General features: G+C 43.7%; 1 protein-coding gene and 1 long non-coding RNA gene across 2 annotated transcripts in view; both read right to left on the bottom strand.

Annotated features, from left to right (window-relative positions):
* Positions 1–134: 134 nt before the first annotated feature.
* LOC119015512 lies at positions 135–15,731 on the bottom strand. The gene is made up of 3 exons (XR_005073373.1): positions 15,416–15,731; positions 10,566–10,703; positions 135–2,322 (listed from the first exon to the last, which is right to left on the bottom strand). It is a non-coding gene; the product is annotated as an uncharacterized LOC119015512 (long non-coding RNA).
* Positions 15,732–18,992: 3,261 nt separating this feature from the next.
* The window catches only part of slitrk6 (SLIT and NTRK-like family, member 6), a 182,470-nt gene continuing 176,086 nt past the window's right edge, over positions 18,993–25,376 (bottom strand). Inside the window, exon 5 of the transcript XR_005073372.1 lies at positions 18,993–20,902. The gene's annotated coding sequence lies outside the window, so the exon portion shown is untranslated. The remainder of the gene's footprint in view (positions 20,903–25,376) is intronic.

The following is a 25,376-nucleotide window of genomic DNA, read 5'->3' as shown; positions in this document are numbered from 1 at the left end:
TACTTCGACATGCAGCTCAGTTCCGCCCAGGGGAGCCGGGATTCGAACCAGTGACCTTCTGATCAGTAGTCCACCAGCTCTACTCACTGAGCTTCTGGGAAAAAAAACAAACAACAACAACAACAACAAAACACTCTTGAATTAATATATTTTTATGACAAATTGTACAATTATACATAGTTTTTCTCAGTCATTTACAATATTCCATCATGCATCGGAAGGCTCAGCAATTAGGCAGAAAACATTTTGCAAATATCTTCTTTTGGCAGAAGATGAATGGAAACATTTGATTTTTTTTCTGTCCAGACACAAAAGCTGTTCTCTTTGTGTTTGTGTTTCGTGATTATCTTTGTCATTTCAGTGTCTTTCACTGATTTGATTTTTCACACAGTCGCACACCTGCACCTGTAATGATACTGAGTGCTGCTCTTTAAGGTTAACAAGACTTTTACCCCACGCTGTTGTGCTAAAACTCTTTAATACCGGTTTGATGTCCTTATTTATCCCTCGCACCATTTTATCCACAAAGACTTTGTTAACTTTGATGAAAGATTCCTGACGGCCTAATTGCTGCTGTTGGAGCTAATTATGCAAATTTAAGCATGCTGTCACTTCACGACATTCTACTCTTGTCAGCCTGTGATGGTGCCATCAGTTTGTTAAACTGGCGTTTCTGACTCGCCTGAATCTGCCCATGACGAATATCTGCGGTCACGATTCACGGGGAGCTGGATCCAGGGGCAACTGTGTACTTTATTTTCATCACCGCACTTTCCTTTAATGCAAGCATGTGGGTGCTCCTGCGGGTCCTTCACGGCCTCGAGAATAGTTACATATCTTGTAAAACGTTTCTGCATTAGCATTATTCTGGAAACTCATAAGACGATCATCTAATATATTTCAATTATCTTGTTTAATTGTTCAATCATTATACTCCTGTGGCTTATGCTTTTTCTTGCAATGGTATTTCAGTAAAGAACACTTCCCTTCTGGGAGCTGAGGATTGACATCAGTAGTATATAAAGTTCATTTCAGTGCATATTTTCAGGACGGCATCTTTATTAGCCATAATTGTGTTTTCATCTGTCTCAAGTAATGCAATGCTGGTTCTCTGCCCTCATTGAGAATCAATCAGAATGTAGTTTTTTGCGCCATGCAGGCCGGAGGGGAAAACAAGGATTTTTTTGAGTGGCATCCCCTTTTATCGCGCAGACCCCAGCTGTAAAATCAACATCTAAAAACTACAAAACCTCTCCCATAAATACCAGTCTTTAATCTGTCTGAATCTCCCCGCAATGGCAGACAGAGAACCCCCCCCACCCCGCCGGCTCTTTCCCTGCCTCGTGCAGAAACACAACCCTCTTAAGCTCACTCAAATTTCATCCCTCTCAAGTTTTGCCTTGAGTCTCGTTTTCACTGTCCGGGGATTGAGAGCTGCCATCTGTCTGGGTCATCCTCGCTCGGGCTGCAAACTTTTGACTCCGGAGGCTTTTTTGATCACACTCTCTCTCTCTCTCTCTCTCTCTCTCTCTCTCTCTCTCTCTCTGTCTCTCTCTCCCCGGCTTATTGATATTCAAATAGCCCCCTCGCAGGGGAATTTTCAAAAAGCGCCGATAAAGATGCATTAGCCGAAGAGAAGATGGGATTCTTCTCTCAAATTAACAACTTAATATCTCAATCTGGAGGAGTTCAGATCTGAACAGCGCTGTGCTTAGGTTCTCATTACCGTTTATCAAAGCATTGTAAAAGCTGTGGTGTCTGTGGGTTTTATTCACAATGTAAACAAAAAGGGGGGGGAGCTAATTCCAACACTCTCGCAGAGATTTAAAACCCACATTCATGTTTTCCTTTTTTTTTTACTTCTCACTTTATGGCTTGCCTTATGATATCACAGCTGCCTGGTAGAAACTCGTAATCCAAGGGAAGAACACTATTTAATATTGGACATGTAATTTGTGAAACTGTGGAATAAACCAGACATTTTATCCCTGTATGACAGAAATGTACATGACATATGGCATGTTTGTTTCGCGTGGGTTTCACAATAAATTACTGTGCAATCTCACTGCCTGACAGTAAGTACAAGGTAGAAGGGAATGTAGTCATCTTTGACTGATGGTGATGATAACATGGTTTGCATTTTCATATTTAATGTTTGACATCTGGGAAACTCTTTCCATCCAATTTGAGTATGTGTGTGAGCACAAAGCATCAATGTTATAACCAGGGAGTCCACATTTCCGTATCCTGCTGTAGCCCTGCGTTCTGTCAGCCTGGAACACGGACCGCTCTTCAAGTGCATCGTCTTGATCCGGCAGGTCTCTGTAAAGATAACAACAGTTTTTTTTTTTTCATTTCACTTCATGTTTGGCTCAAAAACTACAAGATGTTGATGGAAATAATGCGAAGCACAAGCCTTCAATCCAGTGGCTTACACTCGGTCACATAGTCATTTGGATTCGACCTCTGGGTGTCGAGCGTATCTGTTTTCAAATTCATCCAATAGTTTTTTGAGATATATAAAAAAGTCACAAGGATTCCATAAAAGTCTCAACAAATGACCAAAGCAGAGAAACCGACGACTGCCACCTGACATTGCCATCAGACAAACCACGTTATTTGCTTGTCTAAAAATGTGTGTTTTGAAATCGAGACCCTGGGAGCTGCACTCGGCTTTGAAGCTGATTTGACATAGTGGCCTAACTGTGTCATTACCACGTCAAGTGACTGTCCCAGAATCCCTTTTCCCCATAAAATGAGAAAGAAGCATCTGTAGAACGGTGGATAAGTTCTTTGAGCGTCTCTAATCAGAATTTGATGCGTTTGGTCCGACGATATTCGGAAAGTCTTTTAAAAGAGCTGGAGGTTAGCCGGCTCGATTAGCCAAATTGCCTATGGACCCCTAGAAGAGGAAGATCTGGGTGATGTTATGCCGGGGACATCTGACTTCAATAACAGACAAAACAGGATTCTGATTACTTTTTTCTTTCTTTTTTTTTTTTCACTTACTAAATCCAATCATCTGAATAAGAAAACACTATATAAAAGCCATAACACCCATAATAATCTACTTCAATGTGATTATGGGGGGCTCAGGAAGTGCTGTGCCTTATTGCTGCGTGCATATCGAGTATATCCAGCGGCACAGTAAAGAACACCCCTGCTGAGGTAATAGCTATAATTATGTTTATGGATGTGATATTTCGGCTGGAAGAGAACATCGTGTGTTTCATTAGAACGTGTCACTGCAGAAATCCCTGGACGGCCTTCCCTCACGAGCACGAGGACGCTGATATGACGCTGTTCTTTTATTTTTCCTTTCAGTGTCATTTTTAGAACAGATTTTAAAATGGAGGCCAATTAGGGGCCCATAATCAACAGCGGCAAAGTGTTCCTTCTGCCTCTTTTTCATCGTTTGACATGAAGTCTAATACTTTCTGGATGAGCTCTCAGCCCAAACGACTACTCCCACAATACTTTTACTTTTACTCCGACTTTCCACTGTCCGTTGATGCACAGCGTGCCGACAATGAAAAATAAATGTAAGTTTCTGCAAATTATCTCTTGATCTTGCAGCCTTTCTTTCTTTCTTTCTTTCTTTCGACATTCTTTCTGAAGCATGCAGCGATGCTCTCAATTATTGCCCGGGACAAAAAAAAAAAAATTAGAGTAGAAAGAGAATTTCCTATGTGTATTTCCGGCCACAAGCTCATCATTATGATTTAATTCGAATTTAATGCCATCATTTAATGACTGGCTTTCATTATAGGTCATTATACAAACATGTCGAGTCCCAAATTAGGTGACACAATATGCTGTTTCCCCGTCAAGATTCCGGCTTAGTATCATTTCCTCCCCCCCGTGGGTTATGGGGTAAAGTATCAACTCAAACTAGAGCGTGTAACAGCAGATAAAAGGGCCTGGAGTGATGTCACACTCTGTGGGGACACGCAGTTGAGGACTTCGGCTGTTCTGAAAAAAGAATGAGACGAAACACTGACCCAGCTATGGTGTCACTAAATCCTTCAGGAACAAACTTGCTTTAAAGGAGACCTATCGCGCTTTTTTGCCTTTCCCTTTCCTTTAATGTTTTATATAGGTTCTTGTGCATGCAAAAGGTCTTAAAGGTTAAAAAGCCCAACGGGAGCTCCTCTGTCCCACAGAGGCTGCTGCTCCTGAAGTGCCCGAAACCCCCTGTCAGTAGCCCCGCCTTTAGTTCCGTGACTTCTTGACATCATTTCATCACTGTGTTGCAAATTTGCATAATTCATGCCTGACTTTGCGGTAGAAACACAGCTAACAGGAATATAATATCCAACAGAGTCGACCAGAGACGAGGCAAGTGGCGCCGACTCAGGCATGTGTGAGCTGTCCAATCAGAGCATACTGGGAATACAGTACAACTGAATGAGAAAAGTGATGCTGTTTTTGGAACACTGAAGGTGGTAATGAAAACATTTAAGCTAGCATTAGCAAAGTTAGCAACATGAATTAAGTGTGTTAAATAGCGCTTTATGCCAACAACAAAGGAACACAGAAGGAAAAGTTTGCATAGATCTTTTTCCAAGTAGTCTGTAAAACAAGATCTCCACCGCCACCGTTTTCCTCGAAGATTCATCAACATCAGCATGTGAGCTGTAGCAGTGCTGGCAGTCCTGCTGTTAATCTGTACAAAGCGTCCCACTTATACGGCCCATACCTCTAAATAAAAGTCAAGATTTTCATTTACCACCTTTATACCCTCCTCTTATTCTTTTACACCGGCTCGACTGAAGCCGGAGCCAATATCTCGAAAATGAAGGGCCTCAGGTGATGTCAAGGGCTATTGAGAGTATGAGTCTCAAGACTTTGTGCCAGCGCTGCAGAAACTGTGTGTCCTAACTTTCAGCGTATTACCCAGGGATTCGTGTCCTGGGATATGTGTATCTATAAAAGAACAAACAATAGGGCTCTGTGAAAACTCATTCACCGCCAGGGTCAGGTATAGGGTAGCACAACAGATGGGCTATGAAATAAGTTTTACGGCCATAAATTGCTACACAGGTGCACAGAGAGTACCCATAGCCTTCAGATACTGGATGAATTGGATCATTAAGCCAAATGATTACCTGTGAGTTTAATCTTGCAATCAAACATCTGATATGGCACTTTAAGGCAACAACGTATGTCGTTATGTTGTTACACCTTGGTCAGCATTTGTTTTCCTGGGTTCTTTTCTTTTTTTTTTCTATGTATGCAATGTAATTTTGGTATTTTTCACTCTGTACAGAAGCCCCGAAGGGCAAAAAAGACAAAAAAAAAAGCACGATCTATGGTGTTTTTTTTCCCTGTGTTTATGACTAAGAACAGGTGGAAAATAAGGTTCCACCTGGATAATCTTTCAAAGTTCCTTATACATTTCATCTGTGAATAAAAGGCTACCACACCTCTTTCTTGGACACTGTGAGAAATGTTGTTCGCAGAGAAAAGCTTTGTTCCCTAATACGTCTGTTTGTGCCATAAAGCATACGCCAGAACAGGACAGGCAGGTTGGTCCCATTGTAGTTTCACTGGGTGCTGGTGATGATATCATGTCTCAGGAGATCTTGAATTGATTGGCGGATGTTGAAGTGTCGTAGTCCGGTTTATATTTCAATATGATAAAAGCATTCAGGAATGACTGAAAGAGCAGGTGGCTGAGAAAGGCATATTAAACCCACCTCCAAATTATGCTGAAATGATATCTCTCTGATACCAAACTATCAGCGGGAGACGAGTCACAGTTGATTATATTTTACATTTTCTCCCTAAATTGGCAATAGACACGCTTTTTTTTCTTCTTCTTCTTCTGTTTTAACATCGAATAATGGGTGTAAATGTTGATTGCCCGATGTAATGGCTATAGAATAATGACACCATCAGTGTTTAGAGTGTCCGCCACCGGGCACAAAATCTCCCGGGAAAATGAAGGCTGACTGAAGATCCAGTCGGGCAAGCGCTATTGCTGTCTGCCTTCACGTCTCCATTACAGACTAAATGAAACTTATGAGACCCACTCGCATTTTGTCCTGTGGCGTTGGGGGTTGCTGCTCTGTGGAAGACCGAAAAAATCGATCCAGCTGTGTTTGCTACACGCCACTAACAATCATCTGCTCACAATTCTTTTTCAGACAGAGCCAGGCTAGTTGTTGCACAGTGTTGGTGTTAACGCCACCAGCACATGAGCATTGGACCAGGACAGGATGTGGCTGGCATGCTAACTTCTGCAGCTATTTCATCAAAACATAACTTATCTTCATATTGTGTTGATAACCTTTAAAAAACATTTTCTTTAATTTCTCCTTCACCGGCTATTGTGTGGTTATAACTCCCAGTGAGGAAGTACAACTTTCACTTCCTGCTTGACCTTCTAATGATGGCTCCATTGCCCTCTGACAATGACAACCATCCTTCAAAAATAAGTACCCCACTTGATTTCTTCTCATTGAAACGTACAGTAAATCACACATTTTTCTCGAGACCAAAGTGCAGCTGAGAGCTCGGCCAACTAAAACTCATTCCATCTCCCGAAAATGATATTGAAATACTCTCAACAATCCAGAATATATCACTCGGGGAAAAGAATCCGCGGGCGGCTGTATCCTAGATTTACTCCTCAATATCGCAGACTCCTGCCCACATTCCTGTTGGCACGGCTGACCACAGTGAGCTGAGCGCAGCATTCCGGCCCAAAGATAGATGTCACAGTGCATTACGGTACTAATGACTCAGTAGAAAAGACAGGCACTGGCAATTAGAGGTATGTGTGGATGTAGACATAAAGCACAGGCTCTGAACTGCTCTTATATGGTGTATAGGGAGGAGAAAAGAGGAGACCGAATTAGGCACAGGGGGGAACCTGTGCTTGCCTTTGCTTGCAGTGGGGATGTAGTGCAGTAATGACTGCAGCTTCTGCCAATAGATAACATAATAAAGGAAATAAATTGGGTTGGAAATACACGGGAAAAACCAGTATACTAGAATGCCCTGCTAGTCAACTCTCTAAAAGAACAAAAACATTTTTTTTTTCTTCACAGGTGAGGGACCTGTCCATCCTAGTTATTTTCCTCCTGCTGCCTTTTATCAAAACAGGAGACGGAATGAGCACAGTTCTAATTGAGTGTATTTGAAGAATGCGAGGCAAAGGTAAGGGTTAGGTAAGTTACAGAAATGAATGTATCGCAGAGACAAAATGACAATTTCCGCGTGTTCATTATGGGCGAACAATACCGCGTGCTGTTCAACTGGACGTGCAGAACACAGAGACTCAAAAGCGTCCCCCCCCCCCGAGAAAGCCGGAGAACGTTCACCGAATTCCCGTACGACAACGCTTTTTCCCCGCCGCCGCTTGACTTGAGGTGTAATCACCACCACAACAAACATTTGAGCCGTGAAAATTGGACGACTTGAAACGAGAGCGAGACGAGCCAGGAGAAAACTAAGTGGGGGCCAGTGATTTTAACTTTAACAGTCATTTACATAAAGTCTTACAAAGTGTGATATTGTAGGTGGGCTCTTATGAATATGTATCGCCGCGGAGTGTGCAGGCTCTCCACTCTCGGCAGAAAAGGGCGACTGTAAATGGAAGATTTATTTATTTTTATTTCCTGCAGAGCACATGTTTCCCCCTTGGGCTCGATAAAGACTCTTGGAAAGCAAGTTAAAACCAATAAAATTACGATAACTTTCTGTTGCAATGCATTAAGGCTGCAGAAATGCATGCACAAAGGACTTTCTGTATCTGCATTAAAATATGGCTATTACAGCCAATCTACCAACTATTGCCTTTCTCCGTAGCTTAAAATGGAGTGTAAAGATGTGATCATCCCGTTTAATCGCTGATTCTCACCGATTCTCGTGTGCACATACGTTGGTAAGCTCCCCAGTAAGCGTTGCAGCTACGTTCATCTACTCAGTATTGTGTTAAAGGTGTTGGGAGTTTGGTCACATAGTCGCCGCTCGCAGGTTGCGCAGCACAGCTTATATAACAGACAGCCTCTCTTATCAGCTCTGTTGAGACAGTATTACATTAGTCAATGCCACAGATTCCACAAGGTTCCACAGTTGAGGGTGTTTTTTTTTTTTTTTTTTTTTTTCGTCTGGCACAAATTTAATTAGTCTCTGCCAGTGAAGCCACATATTGTCGCCATTATGGTCCAACATTTTAATATAAATACAAGACTGGACCTGCACAAGTAAAGCCTACCGTGTTCTTAAAGTTGCCCCTCTGTTCAATATGAAAACAGGCTCACACATCTTTCAAATTCATACTCCAGACTACTTTCCACACAATAAGGAAGTCCTGTGATTTTCAGGCTGGTGTCATTGAATTTGACCATTTAAAGCAGGGGGAACACATCCTGACAGCTTGAAATACTACTGTCAGATACTGTTCCCCCTCTGTTCAATATGAAAGGAGGCTCACACATCTTTCAAATTCATACTCCAGACTACTTTCTACACAACAGATAAGTACTGTGATTTTCAGGATGATATGATTCAATTTGACCATTTAAAACAGGGGGAACTCGTCCTGACAGCTTGGAATACTACTGTCAGATACTGCTAAAAAAATGTCAGTTTTGAACCTTCGCTCCCTCCACAGTCTCTCTGTACGAGCACAACAGCTGGGGGCGAGCTTTGTTTGAACGTGCCCTTCCATCACTCTTCGGGCCATTTTGGATGGGGGGCAGGACCAGGGCAAACAAATCTCGACGAGGAAACAGAGCTCGATAATGGCTGTAAAAAGTGTGGGGGACAGAGGGCACTGATAATGGAAGTGTGGGGGACATGTCCCCCGCTTACCCCGCGTCTGCTACACCCATGGTGCTCTGTGGCCCCTGGGGTGTCTGGGGCCTGGGTTGTTTTACTGTTTTGCCAAGTTGTTAATCCGGCCTCGGAGTATGGTTTTGCAATTGCAGTATTACAGTATGTTAGCCAGCAGTCTATGTCAGCAAAAAGCCTGTTTGCATAGCTGATGTGTGTGTTTCTCCTGGGGGAAATGCTAAAGACACAATTTAGCGACTTACATACAGCTTTCCTAATTACACAAAGGGTAACTTGAACCACAGTAACAGCTGATTGATGCTACGGGGAAGAGCTGCTTGGCTGCATCGGATTTGTCATAAACATCAGGACCATTGTTGGACTGTAGTATCGGTTTCCTTTGTCCGTGTGGCAAACATCCAGAGCTTTTGGAAGCAACGATGGATGACGCCTCTGGAGCCGCAGTCAAAGAAAGCGGCACCTGTTTTAAGTCATACATCTCCCTGCACTCACACGCGCTCAGACACCCTAAGGTGACAGCGATTTGATCCATAAGTCTCGGGAAAAAACTCTGGCCTTGACATTTAAAGCCACGGTTCGTAGGTGTTAAACTTCATACTGAGAGAAGAGAAATAAGTTTGATAATATGTCAGAGTCTGGAGCCATATTTATGGTGCCATTGGCCGGCTGTGTGCTCCCAATGTGATTCCGAAACTCATCAGAATCTCTGGAGCACCACAGCTTCACCCCATGTTGTCAACAAACTGCCAGCTAATTGCTATTGGCTCGGCAAGTGGAAGGAAGAAAGACTGGAGCCAACTTTGTTTGTCTCCGTCTTTTTTTCCCTTCAACTCGCCTGCTATGCCTGGGGCAGAACTAAAAATACACCCCGGTGATGATATTTTCTGTGATCAGACATTTCAGCATAGTCAACATTGTGTCCGGGACCAGATCTTCTAATGCTGGAGAGTCTACACTGCTGTGATCAAGACAACAAAGGGAGATGCTGATTGGAGAACAGCACCAAAAACAAAATACTTTGAACCCGCGGCTAAAAACAACGTGAAGGTATATTTAATCGAGAACAAATACAATTATGGAGTCTTGATCTCAAGCACATTCATTTACACCTTGAAACTTATGGCTCTATGTAGATCTTTCAAACCAATAGACATGAATTGCATAATATTAAATTGTGTAAAGAACCTTTACGTGCGATTTTACTTTTGTTAAGGCTCTATTTTCTATTTCTCTCACATCACAATGCTCAGTCCATGCTCTGGTAAGATTTAGGCTGGTTATGGTTAGGAAAACATCTTCTTTAGGCTTTCAGTACCTGTTTGATCAGTACAAACATGAAAGATGGTAGAGAGCCTGTGACACTGACAACCTTGGACATTTCTGTAGTTTGCAGAAAAGTCAACTCCCAACATCGTATCCTGGCGACAGGGCCGAGATCTCAACTATTCACAATACCCACGCTTGTTGCTTCCTCCATGAAGCAACAAGCGTGTCTAAACTATGCAATTCAATACGGGGCTTATTTGCAATCCCCAACTCTGGAGGGATACCTTGAAATGTTAATGGACACGACTTGCCAACAGCAAGTTTGGCTACCTCATTGCCGCATCGGCTAGCTTTGCCAGCGAACCTCCACAACGCTTCAGTCCACGTGCTCTTCAACTTGTCCAAACATTTGTGTCGTGCCGCCCTTGATCCCTCTTGGCTCGAGACGTTGACGCCGAGACAAAAGCCAAACAAAGGCCTCGCCACCTGTTTACCTTGAGGCGACGGTGAAACCCTGTGCTGCCGGGGAGAACTCTCCGGTTGCTTGCCCGGAGCCAGCTGCTCACAAAAGGGTCCTTGGAAACATGCGTCGAGGCTGTTCTCTGTGCTCGCATCCAAATGGTCGGAACAAGCTGCCGACAGAGATCAGAACCAGGAAATCCCTCGTGAAAACAGTGAAGAGGAGAAGAAGACTAAATACCCAACCCCTTCAAAAAAAGTGAAGCTCTTGAGCTTAAGTTAAGCTAACGGAAGCGCTGGGATGATCTAATTAGCAGCAAAATGTGTTCCTTGGCTCGATCTGATTTCCAGTTACTCTGCAGTGCTGATAATTGCACTGGATGAGAGCGGGGCGCAGAGGAAGCAAGTGGAAAAATCCCTGATTTCCACACTGTTTACCCCTAAAATATACATAGTTATTTTCTTATGCTGTTTGCTGCGTCAAATTTATGCCAGACTTTGATGCTCTACGTTTAACATGCACTGATTCATATTTGCATTTTTTCACAGTGCAGATCCCAGCAAAAAAGTACGGTGTTTTTTTTTTTTTTTTCCTCTTTCTCTCTGATATACCAGCACCAAATGAAATAAACATGACACGCGAGAGAAAAGCAAAAGCAGTGATTCGCTTTGTGCTCGAGTCCCAAAGTTTTAGAAAAACCTCTTTCTTTTCCTCCCCCCCCCCCCAACGACAAGAAACAGCAAAGGCAGCAGAAAGATGAAATGGAGACGCTCACACGCAAGGACGAGATGAACAAAAGGACAAATATTTGCTTCTCGCAGCGTCTCACAGCAAATTTAAGAGCAATGTGATTATCTTTCAAGCAATGCGGAGGTAGAGATCTGAAGGAGGGGATGTACAGTATTACCCTGATTCTCTGCATTTCAATTACACAGAGGGGTCTCGCGGTGGTGTCGCCTGGAGGACTCGCGTATTCCAAGGCTATCAAAATGAAGCGCCAGTGTAATGTTTGGGCCCTCGGCGTCTCTTTTTTCCTCGTGAGGAACATGTGCATTTCAAGGCATATCACCCTAATCCCCCCGCAAACAGAGGATGACACATTGTTGTCCCCACTGTGAATAATAATTAGCCGCTGGCAGCAGCAAACAAGAAAAATAATTTGCAAATCAGATTTAAATGGGTGTCACTATTGCATCTTCATCATTACCTCTGCAACAAGTGCGTCCCCCTGGGGCGGCCACCAGCTTCAATAAGGCTTTAATTCTTTATACTGTTAGCCAATACCCGTCTTCCTGCAATGCAAAAAAAGAAAAAAAAAAAGAAAGAACTGTAGTCATCTGAATAATTTGTCACTTTGCCGGTGCAGGAGTCTGCAAAAACAGACCTGAAGCAACCAAACAAGCTTCTGATTCCGCTTGCGAGGGAGCGGGTGGAGGAAGGGCGAAGACAAATCTCTTTTAACCAGGAGGAAGAAAGGGATGGATGCCTCGCGCCGGCGCTCCAAAGGGTGAGAGGGAAACGCTCCGGGGGCTATTCGCACACTTTTTTTCTTTTTTTTTCACACGAGGCGCTGCCGCACTGTAGATTGTACAGCTTTTTGTGACACTGCTTCACTCCCGACTGTCACCAGCAAACACCTCGGTGCAACGGTGTTACGAATCACTGGAGATGAATCAAATTGAATGGGTAAACAGACAGAGGAGGGTTTACTATAGCTCGGCGCTGAGGTGCAAATTGACTTGATTTCCATTTTCTCACGACTGGACGTGCTAGAACCACAGTTCCTTCTCAGCAAACATAAGCGCGCCCCCCCTGTGCTCAAACTTCCCCCTCACATGACCTTATCACCGTTTCCGACCGCGGCAGGCGAATCATTAGTCCGCAGAGCGAGAGGGGACCAACAACCGATTCCGACCAATTGTAACGGGCACAGCTGCGCGCCCCTGCCCCGGCTCCCCCGCCGCACAGCCGAAACTCATTTCAATTAGGATTGTGGCTGGCAGAGCTAATCATACATCACTTTCAAAATGAACTTTATTTCGGAAGAGGCCGCGGAGCTTGAATGAGGTGACAGTGTCTCGCGGAGAAAGGCTTAAATGGAAAAATGCAAATATGAGAGCGAGCAGACATCTCAATTTTTTTCCGCGTTTCATCACTCAGCCCAATTGTATCTTTTTGATTAGCCCCGTCCAATCAGCTCGCCCCTGGGGGGTGATAACCCCCCCCCCTCGCCACACCTCACTCTCGAGCCAACGTTGCGCCGGCGGAGTTTAATTCAAAAACAACCATGCTGCGATAGGGATTGCCATGTGTTATATGTTAGTTGTTTGCAACCGCAGGTGTCGGAGAGATTTTAATTTAAGTTCAGTGGGAAGCAGATCAGTAAGAAAAACTTCACCCGAGGAAGCTTATACATTCCGCGTCCGTGTCAGCCGGCAGCTGAAGATGGAGATAGATGGAGCTTTCCTGATTGTGGCACAGAGGTGAGCTCAGCATCAAGATGTAGGAAAGTTTCCCTTACAGCCCTTTGAAGTTCAAGGGAACTGTGGGACCAGCGCTGGAAGCAAATTCACTCCACTTCTTTTTTTTCTTTATTTATTAATTTAATTTTTTTTTCTTCTTTTTCGTAGCTAAGAGCAGCCACAATCTGAAGATACAAACATGAAAGCAAATAGAGCCGCGGGGGAACAGAACATTGTTATTGTAGAGGGCTGGGTTCTTGTCAGCCTATTGAGTTGTTTACATCCACAAATTTTGACAAAAGCTTGTGTCCTCAAACACTGGCGGCACGCCACATGACCTGGAGCGAGGAGAAGGCAGAGGAGAGACAGCTGGGGATGAAGGAAAAAAAAAAAGACTGCAGACAGGAAACTGTGAGCCAGGTCCTTCAGTATTATTGTGGGGATGTGGGGTAAATTAATGTCACAATAAAGGTCCCATATGATGCTCAGTTTCAGGTTCATACTTTTATCAAAGGTCAATGTTTGCCTGCTTTAATGCTCAATGAACACGTTCTTTTTCTCGTACTGTCCATTGCTGCAGCACCTCTGTTCACCCCCCCTCTGAACGCTCTGTTTTAGTCCCTGTCTCTTTAAGCTCAGTCTGCTCTGATTGGTCACTTCCCACAGGCCAGAGCAGGTATCACCGACCGATGTGGTGACTGCTTGTGGAAGTCCTGACGGCTCCTTTAAAGACTTTTCAAAGCTTTTTCTAGTGAATTTCGACCAATTTGTAAATCCCTGACATGTGGGCCGGGCTTATATACAAATGTCCTATCCAGAACCATTGTGAGACTGAACAATAGGACCCAATGACTATGCTAATGTGAAAAAAACCAACAACAAAAAAACATTTCTACCCTTTTTTAGCAAAAATAAAAAATGTTGTAATTCTGCAACGCTGGGCCTTAGAGGGTTAAAGCCTGAAAAACTGCTGCAGTTTTAACCTTTCATTCATATTGAAGACAATCTAAGTATTACACTTTTGATTTTTTTTTTCTATAATCATACTTCTATATCATTTTACTTTAGACATTTTATTTGCCCTAGCCTTTATATTTTCATTTCTATGGTTTTGTTTGTTTTAATTGTGTCTCTTGATTTTCTTTTCTCCTACTTTGCACATGTCCAATTGTGTTCTTCTCTTACTGTCGAAGTGCCGTGCTGTTTGTAATTATCTTGTTCAATAAAGCATTAAAAAAATAAATGAATCAATCGGGAGAGAAAGATCTTCATTAACTGATTTGGACTCTTCTTTGTTATCATGACTGAATAAACAGAATAAACAAACTGACCTTAAAGGACAACACAATTTCAGACTGTTTTGCTTTGATTATATTTGGCGGGCCCTGCCACCTTTTCTAGCTTCACACAGTGTTCTGGGGACCTTATTTTCCTCTGAGAGCAGCTTCTTTATTCAGTGATGTCATGGGTTTGTATCATGACCTTGTTAATATTGTGAATAATAAATTCCGAGTTTGAGTTTCTTCTCCAAAACAACGAAGCACCCCGTTACAAGATACAGGCAATGTGCATTTCTTTGTGGGTTGAGTGTTTTGATGCTTCCACTGTGCTGATGAAGCACCTGCACCTGCTTTTATAATAACAACACATAGAAATCTCACCTTTTAGAATGCGGGACCTTAAAATCAACCCCGAAGCAGTCGGGTAGGGAAGGACTTGTTATTGTAGTCGATAGCATTGGTGCTGAATGTAAAGTACACAGTATGGAGCAAAAAACAGCAAGCCAATGTATGGATGTGTGACACTGGCTTTTTCGGGAAGAAATTATCGATTTTTATATAAATATACAAAGAAGTTAATTTCTTGTAAACAATGTTGGCATATATTGTTAAATATGTGCATAATGCGACCATGGATGTGATTTAAAATGGCTATAAAAACATTTTTTCAGCACTACTTTAAGAGATAAAAGCTTTAAACCGACGTCACATCTCCTCTTATAAGAACATTTCCATCAAACAAATGAGTGTCTAATTTTGCCACTCTCCTCCTTCTCTGTGGAATTTTACATTTGCTTACATTTGCTTACAGCCGCCACGCAGCCTACCTACCCACCACTGTTTGTTTGTGTGCTATATTTCTGGTATCAGCAGCGGAATCGCTAATTAGCATGAGAAGCAATGACAAAAAAGAACAATGAGAGGAAGAAGATCGACTCCTACGCAAACTTCAAAAACAATCAAATATGCAGATGATTGACAAGTGATCTCTTGCGCTAGGTGCTAAACTGCTGTGATGTGTTTCTACAGCAAGCTGTGAGAATATCAAATGAATGTGTGTGTTGGATCCCTCAGATATCCCCTTCATTAAATGCACATTCTTACCGCAAGGTTAGAAAAATATTGAAAGTATCATGTCTTACATATTCTAGAGGGCTTCGACACAACATGGTTGGTATTTTTTGAACATTTGGGGCCTGGACATGAATTTGAGCACTGTGGGTTAAAAGACTGTTTGGCCGCACAGCATGAGTTTGTAAAGATTGGCTGAACAGGGGGGGTTGGGGAAGAGGTTAATGTAAAGGTTTCCTCCCGAGTTCTCTTACAAACAAACACTCATGTTTTCATGTTAGGTTTCCGGCACAAAAAAAAAACAAAAAACATGTCTTTGAGGCTCTGCAATGCATTTCCTTGCACAGCCAATTTTTTTTCATTTTCTACTGTAATAGTCCTTTTGATGGCGCTTTGCCATGTGTCATGGTGTAGAATGCCGCTGAACTTCATCAAAAGATGAAAACCTTGGTACCCTTGGTACAACATGCAAGGCATTTTAGAACTTTCAAATGTTAGATTATCAACAGAAGCCAAGTTTAACATTATGTCACATAAGTCTATAAAGTTAGCATGCTAACTAGCCAGAAAAAAATCGATCTTTTTGAGATTTGTTGTGCTAGTAGCAGCTAATGTAGCCCCAAGCCTCAAAACCTACGCCCCATGCAGTGATCAGAAGCGGGCAACAGAGGCCCGGTAAGCTCACTTCTTTACCAACCCAGCACCCGGACATTTCTTTTTTTTTACTTCCGAACTTGTAGTCTTCAACTCCAGTTTATCAGACTTCACACAGCTCCCTCTGGAGCCAAGAAAAGGCTTTATACAACTTGCAGTAGTGCTCTCCAAGACCTGTAAACATACTTTGATGTGAAATAAAAAACAAAAAAAAATCGGTTCCCCTGTAGGATACTGGTCCTCATGCCCAGGCTAGCAGAGCAAAAGATACAAACATCACAGAGACACACTTGTCAGAGCATCACTTCCTAAGACCCAAATGTGAAAACCTCTGGAGAGGACCTTTAACTTGGTCCGAATTCCAACCATGACCTGGTCAGTTTGAGTGGAAAGGTCGCTGAAAGGGTAACTCCACCAATTTAACACATTAAAGTGTGCTGACAGGTCTTGGAGAGTATTGTTACATTTGTGAAAAAAAGTAGTGTAAAGCATTTTGTGGCTCCAGGGGGAGCTGCATGTATTCCATGACATTCCCGCCAGTGATGTCACTCAGTGGCATTGCCTTTTCACAACCTGGCGCCTACGTTACCCATAATGCAATGTCGCCACTGAGTGACATCACTGGAGGCAATTTGTCAGATACCTTACAGCCGTCTTTGGAACCACAAGCAACTTTATACCACCCAAAGTCTGCGCCAACAGGGCTTCCTCTCTCAGAAACCTTTGCTTTTGAGATTCCTGAAACGCCTCGTCAGTAGCCCTGCCTTTAATTCTGTACCTCTGTGACATCACACAACGCCACCATGTCACATACGTGCATAAAAGTTGTCTATACTCACCGCAGAAGCGAGGCTAAGTGGAAGGTGCAAACACGGCAGAGCTGATCGGAGAGTGGTGCTGACTCAGGCATGTGGCAGCTGACCAATCAGGGCATACTGGGTAGCTCTCAGACAGAGGGGCACTGTGCAGACTGGGGGGGGGGGGATGTGTTTTTTGAGCAATAAAGTGTGTAAATCCTACTCCAGTAGTAACCCGAGAGGAAATTATGATCCTGAAAATGAGCATAATATGTCTGCTTTAATACCAACCCAGGACCGGGCCCTTTAAAACTGCTAAATCCATTCTGCATTTCATGTCACATTAACTTCGCCTCTCATCTCTTCTTCTCTTTCTTCTCCCTCTTCTTCCTAAAAATAAGCCTCTCCGGGACACCACATAGTATCAACACTCGGCCATCTTACCAGACAAGCACCAGAAAGTGGTAAGTAAACCAGATGACAGATTTTCAGCAATCAAACCACGGGCGCAGCCGACGGTCAATATTTGTGGCACAGTCTGCGCTGGCAGTCTGCTGGCAGGCGGAGACATAATGATGCGGAACTGTGTTAGTAAGAGCAATGTCATCAGAAATTATTCTGCATTTGCTTAAATCTCGCCTAATCCAAACTAACTCTTCCTCTTCTACTTTTCTTTTTTTTTTGCTTACTCACCATCTGATATTGTTGGCCAAATGTGCATGGAGTCTCCAAGCTGCAGCCAAGTGCGGCCCACACAAGCAGGGAACCTGGCTATTATAGATTATCATCAGGGTGACAAATGAGGCGCGCTGAGGGGAACTTTTTTTTCTCGTGCGTGTCGGCCCCCTCCTCGCGTGCAGGTTGAGCTGTTTACAAAGACAAAAAACACAAAGCAACATGCAAACTTCTCACCGCAGGCTGCAGCGGTTCGACATGCTGCAGCCATCGGACGCCTGATCAATTCCCCGGCTGATTAAATGCAGCATGCTAATTCGTCTGAGCGGGGCAGAACGGGTGCAGCTGATGCATATTGTAACAGCGGAGACATTTTTTTTTTCCCCTCTTGAAAGCATCTGGCAGTTTCTTTAAGGCGATTCGGAAACAGACTTTTATCCCCCCCCTGGGCTTGTTGGCATGTTGGGAGAGAATGAAGGACAATGAGCAGCTTATGATTGCATAATTAACACTGCGCACATTGAAGTTTCTGTCTGATATCACACTCGTGGCCATCTTTTTTTCAATATCTGAGAGTAGAATACAAAAGTTCCCTTTCATGTTCCATAAAGAAGGTCTCTCACAGCGAGAAAAATGGCAAACCATGGCTCCATTTAACCCGAGTGTAGGTTTTCATATAACAAATAATTAGCAATTAAAGGACGCCTGAGAATACCACAATGTTTTCATGATTACTACGAGGATGAATTTATATATATATATATATATATCTATATATATATATATATATATATATATATATATATATATATAGACACACGTTACATATTTATTCCTCTCGCCCCCCTGGGTGCAAAAATTAAGTTCCCAGGGAGCTCAATGAGACAGATAATGTCCTGCGCTTGAATAATGCATATTCATGGCCCGGATACTAAAAAGTATGAAACGAAAGCCCAATGTGCTTTAATGAGCTCGGTTCCTAGGGTGAGCGACTAAATTTCTAATTCTGGTTCCAGACAGAAAAGGTTAAAAAGAGCTCTCCTCTGCCAAAGATGGAGAGAAGCACTGGGAAGAGGGTGGAGGGAGAGCGATGGCATGTCGACGGCAGGCCAAAAACTCCTGCCAGGTTGCAGTCGGGAAGCGTGCCCCCCATTTCATTTTCCTCCGCGGTTCACAGCTATGCATTGTAAACATACACGGAGCATAAGGACGCTGGATGGTCCTTCCTTTATTTATTTTTTTGTTGAATTATTCACACCGTGCGCGAAAAAATTAATATTTCACCACGCTCGTGTTTTATTCAGGTTATTTGCTCGAGTTAATTGAGCTTTGGGAGAGTCCTCTGAGGACAATGAGTTTCATCTAATCCCATCTCATTACATCTAACCTCACGGTCCGCTTTAATAGACGACGCTGCTGGGATTGTGGTTCTAATTAAGCGCGTGTCAATTGGAGTCTGACGAATCCCTTCTTTATAAAAAAAAAACATGGGGTCTTTGATTACGATCAAACATTTATTTAATTCATCGAAGGAATAGCTGCTCCGCTCCGGATGCAATTAAACATGCACATCATTGGGACTACTGGACATAATCATTTCTTACAGAGAAGGTCAGACATGTATTTTTCTTTTTGTTCCTACAGTTAAATGTTGTAGCGATGTGATAGAAATCTTGAAGCGCCCAGTGTGTTACACCAAGATTGGACTGGACTTCGAGGCAGCAGGCATCTTCTCTCCGATGGTTCCAAAATGAAAAATGATTACATATTCATTGAATCTGGAATTTTTAATAAGGGCTAAGGAACAGGTGCCATTTTAACGGTAGTAAAGATAATTGACCATATTAAACAAAAAAAAAAAAAACACACAGGCAAATTATTATCATTCAGAGCGGAGCAGTTTAAATCCATCATGAAACATGTCTGCAGGTGATCTTTAATATATAATTAGTATAACATTTGCAGAATTTTTAAGGAGGAAAAAGTACTTCAAGTTTTTCGTTGATAGGGTTTCGAAAAGTTTGTAAAATTGTTTCTGATCCAAAAAACTCAACAAAATTTAAGTTTTTTTTTTTTTTTTTTAAGGGAGTCTGGGGCGTTGACAGCAGGTCAGTATTGGTTACTGTATTGGTCCTGTGTTTGTAAAATTTGACTCATTTATCACCAATTAAATGTTCTCTTACAAGTTGAATGCCATATGAATCGGTTGAAATCATGCATTCATATACTTCAGCTGCTAAAATTATGCTAGCAGACGTCGATGCTACGACAAACTGGCTTTTCGCAAGCAGAGAGATGACTCAATGTACTGCAGTTAATGCTGAATTAACAAGAAGGCACAAATTATTAGTAATTTGTCATAGATTCACTTTCATTAAGTTTATAAGGTTTCTCCTGCCTCAACAACTCATTAAACTGAACAGTTTTTTAAGGGAGTCTGGGGACACAAACAGGTATTCAAACAGCTGCCTGCTAAATGCCTTGACAAACAGACACATATCAAGCAACTTAATGTTTCACATTTAACGCTGCATTTACAAAAACGCACAACTGATACGGAAATTGCTGTTGAGTTGATGAAGTTTCTCCTCACTCAAAAACTCTTAAAATTACGCATTTTTTCAAGGGAGTCTGGGGATATTGCTGCCTCTGCATCTTTGCAGGTATAAGACCCCAACCACACATTGCTTAGTACAGTGGTCCAAAAGTAAATCAGATAGTGTGTAATACATTTTGACTGCTTGCAGTTTTAAAGTGGACGTCAGTTGCTTTGGCGTTCCTTCAGCGTGGCCCGGGACATGCGTTTGCACCCTGTCAGCATAAAAACTACCGTGTTGCGCAGTGATGCCTCCCTTGGGGGACGCATCAGGATGCATTAGTGTTCACACCACAAAATACATGTGGTATAATGTGTCCCAGACTAACTCGATGAGTAGTTTGAGTGACCGGATCGCGATGCACCTTGACGGTCATTTACACTTGTAGTAAGTGATGTCTTCTTGAGTTTGGATCACCCAGGATGCAGGTCCATTAGAGGTAAGAACGGGCTCGTGTTAACCTTTTAGAATGTTCCAGTTGTGTTCATGAACACAAGGGGCAGTTGTTTAGTTCACGGCCTGAGGTTTCAACGGTCCTTTCTTTGCACTTACTACAAAGTTTGGCCGTCGTACAGTCTACGGATCCCGAAGACGGCATCTTGGACCTCCAGAAAGTGATCCACAGCAGCTATAACGCCATCATCCCTGTCAAAATGGCAACGACTGCACGCCCTCTCTTCCTCTTTGGGAAGATGTCGGAGTCTGAGGGCGCCGGATCAGGTGCGTAGGTGTTGGACAAGGTCACATCTGCATTCCTGGATGGCAGCCATCGCCCCTGTGGACTTGCGGGCGGGAGCGTTGTCTCAGACAGTGCTGACTTGCAAATTTCAATTACCTGAAAGAGAAAATGGCACAAAAGTTATTAACTTTGAACTTTCTGCTTAATAACTCAGGAGCTGAACCGCCCGTGCATGGGATGGGAGCTGTGGAACCCATCCTCTCCCACCCCAGGCCACGAACTTATCAATCACCCCTTGTGCATTTCAAACGTCTCCTCACATCTCGGATCCGCGCTTCAGGTCTACTGCGGCACAACAAGTCGTCCATCTGCAGAGAGCCGGAGTGCCTCGCCACGCTGAGTTAATAAAACCAGATCAAGTACGTGACAGCGGTTGTGCTGTCACCGCACCTACACGCCCCCCCCCCCCCCACCCCCCACCCCACCCCGCCGTCCCGCTTTAACAGTAATGAGCAGGGACGTTCTCCCCTCATCCCCCTTGGAGGCAAAATCACATCTAATAATAGAGGAGGTTCCAGATGGGGTTCTCTTAGTTCTTGCACCTTTTTCCTTGCCTGCTGCATCTGCATCTCCTCCCACAAGTCCCTCCTGATATATGATCACAGCGCACGGTGGCTACCCGCCGCAGCATGTGTCACGTCTCATTTCCCACACGGCTGATACGGAGCGCACTTGTTCCGATTTTTTATGTGCACGGATCATGTAAAATGCATGTGTGTTCCCCGCAGGACCCCCCCCCGAACACGGCATCACACTTTACAGTACACGGGACTCCCGTGAACATTTATTGCAAATGGATGCCTTTGAACTTTGATAGGTCTCCGTGTCTGCACTTAAAACGCTACGAGCTTTGACCTCCAGTTCAGCTGGGTCACATAAAAAGTGCATTTTCCTGAGAGCGAAGTTCCTTGGAAATGAAGCATTCATACTGTGAATTCTATGTTATGTGTTTTTTTTTTGTTTTTTTTTCTTGCTAGAGAATGCTTTTTTGGGAAAAAGAGATAAAAATGCTGTGCTTGGACTTGTCAATTCCATTCAAATTATCTTTTTTTCCCCACACTTCAAAAGGGAAGCGAGAGTGGCGAAGGAGCGTCGGAGTTTTGGGAGCCGTGTTGTCTTCTTTGGCTTTTCAGATGCCTAATAAAACAATGACTGCAGACGCCAGCCGCCCCCTTGAAGTGCGCACACGTTTTTGTTCTGCTGAATCAATTATTGATAGCTCCATCTTACTGGCGCCGGAGAAATATATGATCAAGGTGCGCCAGAAAAGCTTAACTGAAGAAAAACTTTGCAGCACACAGTGGGACCCAGAACAGCTACCACTGCACAGCGATCCGCCCCCCACACCACCATCACCACCACCAGCCCCCCTGCCCGCCACCACCATCTTTTCTTCCAACTTCAAAAGCATCACAGTTTAGCTCACAGTAGGCACTTCTGTCCTACTTCAAATGTAAGTTTAGTGCTCTGAGCGGTACATCAGGAAACATCAGCTTCATCCAGATGTCTGCTTGATTATTAGAACAAAGGGGGCTATTTGTACCAAACAGTAGGGTGTATAAGTTAAAAAAAAAAAAAAAAAAAAAACCTCACCAAATGTGATGTCCTGAAATGTGACACAAGAGTGGGCATGGATATAGAAAAAAAAAGGAACCACAAAAAGGCACAGGTCCAAATTTACTCTGGGCACATTGTCCATGCTCTTATTTTTGTAACACGGCGCGCTCAGCTGCCTACGCCGGCCCCGGCTTAAAAAAAATGTGCCGCTCACGTTGGGTGATAATAACAGGCCTTGTCTTTTTGATTCGGGGGGACTTTTCCCCTTGAAATAGGTAGAGTAATTGAAACTAGCGGCGTGTCATGTGAACGTCTGGGCTGATATTCAGACACGAGGCAGAGCGGACTGAAAATAGCTGAGGGGGGGATCATTTCAAGCCACCAGAGAATTATTAAAAAAAAAAAAAAGAAAAAAAAAAAGATTCTTCAGGCTGTGGGTATTTCTGTCTCATTTGGCTATTTATTTATTTTCTTCTCTGTGCTTGCGTCAAATAATTGCATGTTTGCCTCATGTGTCGGATGCGGGTGGTTTTTTTCGGGGGAGGTTCCATTGATTCCCGTGCAGCGATCGGGAAAACACAACGCCGTGGGCAGATCGGAGAACACATGGGAGGAACACACACGAGACGGGCCTCGTAGAGATGAAGCTGAGGAGGACGTCTAACCTTTCAAACTTGAGTCCCTTTTTTTTCCCCCTTGCTCATCCTCATTACACAGCTGTAATGTGCGGTGGAGAGCAGCCAGCCTGAGAGGTCAAGGGAAGCGATGGCGGTGGCGACGGTGGCGGCAGCTGAGCCTGCTGCCCGTGCACGTCGGGGAATCTGGCAGAAGGATATTTTATGTGAAGGGCACTTGTCCTGGCTGAGTACCAGCGGTGGCCCTGTGTCACATTAGAGAAGCTGACACGGAATGACAGCAGGAGCCCGCCGTGGCATAATCTCACATAATCATTACAATATAAGAACACTGAGTTCCGATGCACTGCTGTGGGAGAGCAGAGGTTTTGATGAATACAGATATATTTAGAGTGTGTTAAAGCTGCTATGAGAGTGTTTTTCTGCCTCGAGGAGCGGCGGGCTCTGAAAGAGTCTCCTGTCTAACGATGACGTGGTGGAGTACAACCGCTGAAGGCGACACTGTGTAGCTTGTGAAGCGATTCTGAGGAAAGATAGCCGGTTGTTGAGACTCATTCCCTGACCGTCCGACACAAATACTTCGGGTTAATGGCTCGGGTCCAACGATCTAATTTGCTGTTTGATGTCGATTGGTATTTGATGATACGGGGCGTGAGACTGGCAGGACTCCGCCACCCCACCCAGTGTTAGCTTGGATCCACTCCAGCCTCGTGCAGGCCTGCAAATCTGATGAGTGGTAACTTGTATCTGTCTATTTCCATGCCACTGTTCTTCTATTTTACCACATTTCACAGAGAGTTATTTTACTTTTGTTAAAAACTGTCCAACCCCTTAATAACTGGCATTAATAAATGGTGAATTAAGTATTAATAAAGCATTCTTTAACAATTTCCCAGAAATGAAATGCTTTATGAACCTATATTTAGCGAACAAATCAGGTGTTACTAGCTGCAAGGTTAAAGAAATGGCTGTTTACGCATTACACAACTTTTAAGGTAACATGTTTTTAATAACCATCATTGTAGAAATTTACCATCGAATGTAAATTTAAAGTCACATAAACTTTAAGTAAAAAGTTACCTCACTCTGGCCGACAGCACTTTTACGCGGTGGTGCTACTTCGTCAGAGAAAAATAAAGAATGTGAATATTTCTTTGGCGACTAACAGAAAAGAATGCTCGTGTATTTTGGGCCTGAAATGGTAAAAAACATTGTGAGTGAGTGAGATATGACTCAGAACATGCTGGATGAAGTTGAGAATCTGAACTGTTTTCCCGTCCTCTCCACTCTGGCCTTGTATCATCATGCTTGTGCTTTTAAGAGGAATAATCAGGATGTTTGAGTTGTCAACTCTGAAGGCAACAAATTCAACACTTCTGAAAGTTCGTCACGGAGTTTTCATGTGATTTCAGTTCTTCGCCCTCCATTTCACCTCTCTTGATCTGTTTTCAGATTCCGTGCACTTTGTAAAACTTTTATGAACGCAAAAAACTAATCCAAACCCCTTCTGCCTTTATTCATTTATTTCTCAAAAAGAATATTCCTCCAAACGGCATATCGGTGTAACACACCTGAATGAGAACCGTGCGCCTCGGAAAGCCTCTGATTGCTTTTTATAATTTATAAGCAACTCCGACCCTGGTGATGATGCAAGGCCGTTTGGGAGACACCTTCATCACCGGAGCTTGCGAATGGCAACCCGGCTGTCAAAATATCATTTTTCATTTTGGCTAACGTAACGCCGCTTGAGCATTAATTCCTGTTATGATTGCGCGGGAGGTCGAACTAACGATTGTTTTCCCGGGGGAGTGACAGTGACCGAGCCGCCTGAGATGGCGAAGGAGCTCCCCGGCGGTGTGATGAGCCTCCGATTTCAGTTCCATCCCTCAAAGTGATGCGTGCATGGCTTTTTGAGGCGGCATGAACGCCTAGGCTGGCACTATCCGCCCTGTGCGTCCCCCTCCCCCGGCCTTTTAAACGACATGCATCAAACTGAGCCGAATTGACGCGGCCCAACACGCGTGACATTGATATTCATGGGGATCACGCAGGTCATTTAGCGCTGTGGTCATGGGGAATTATGCAGAAAGTGCAGAGTGATGCAGATTTGTCAGGCTGGGGGAGCGTTTGGGACGCCCTTGGATCGTCCCCCCCCCTCCGTTTAGTGGACTCCAGCGTGGTCGCGCTGTTGCGTGTGCGCGCCCAATAGACGCGTGCCAGTTTGTCATCATCTCAATATGTCTCCACGCTGATGAAGACCAAATATCAGCCGCCCCTCATGAATATGCATACTGCCGGCCACTCGGAGGAAGAGTTCGTCCTTGTCGGAACATCTTTACACGCAGTTCTGCCTCTTGCTCGAGGATTAAGCATCCCAT

Source organism: Acanthopagrus latus, chromosome 24 (assembly GCF_904848185.1).
Source record: "Acanthopagrus latus isolate v.2019 chromosome 24, fAcaLat1.1, whole genome shotgun sequence".
Lineage (NCBI taxonomy): Eukaryota > Metazoa > Chordata > Actinopteri > Spariformes > Sparidae > Acanthopagrus > Acanthopagrus latus.
This window is presented reverse-complemented; position numbering and strand designations above follow the sequence as displayed.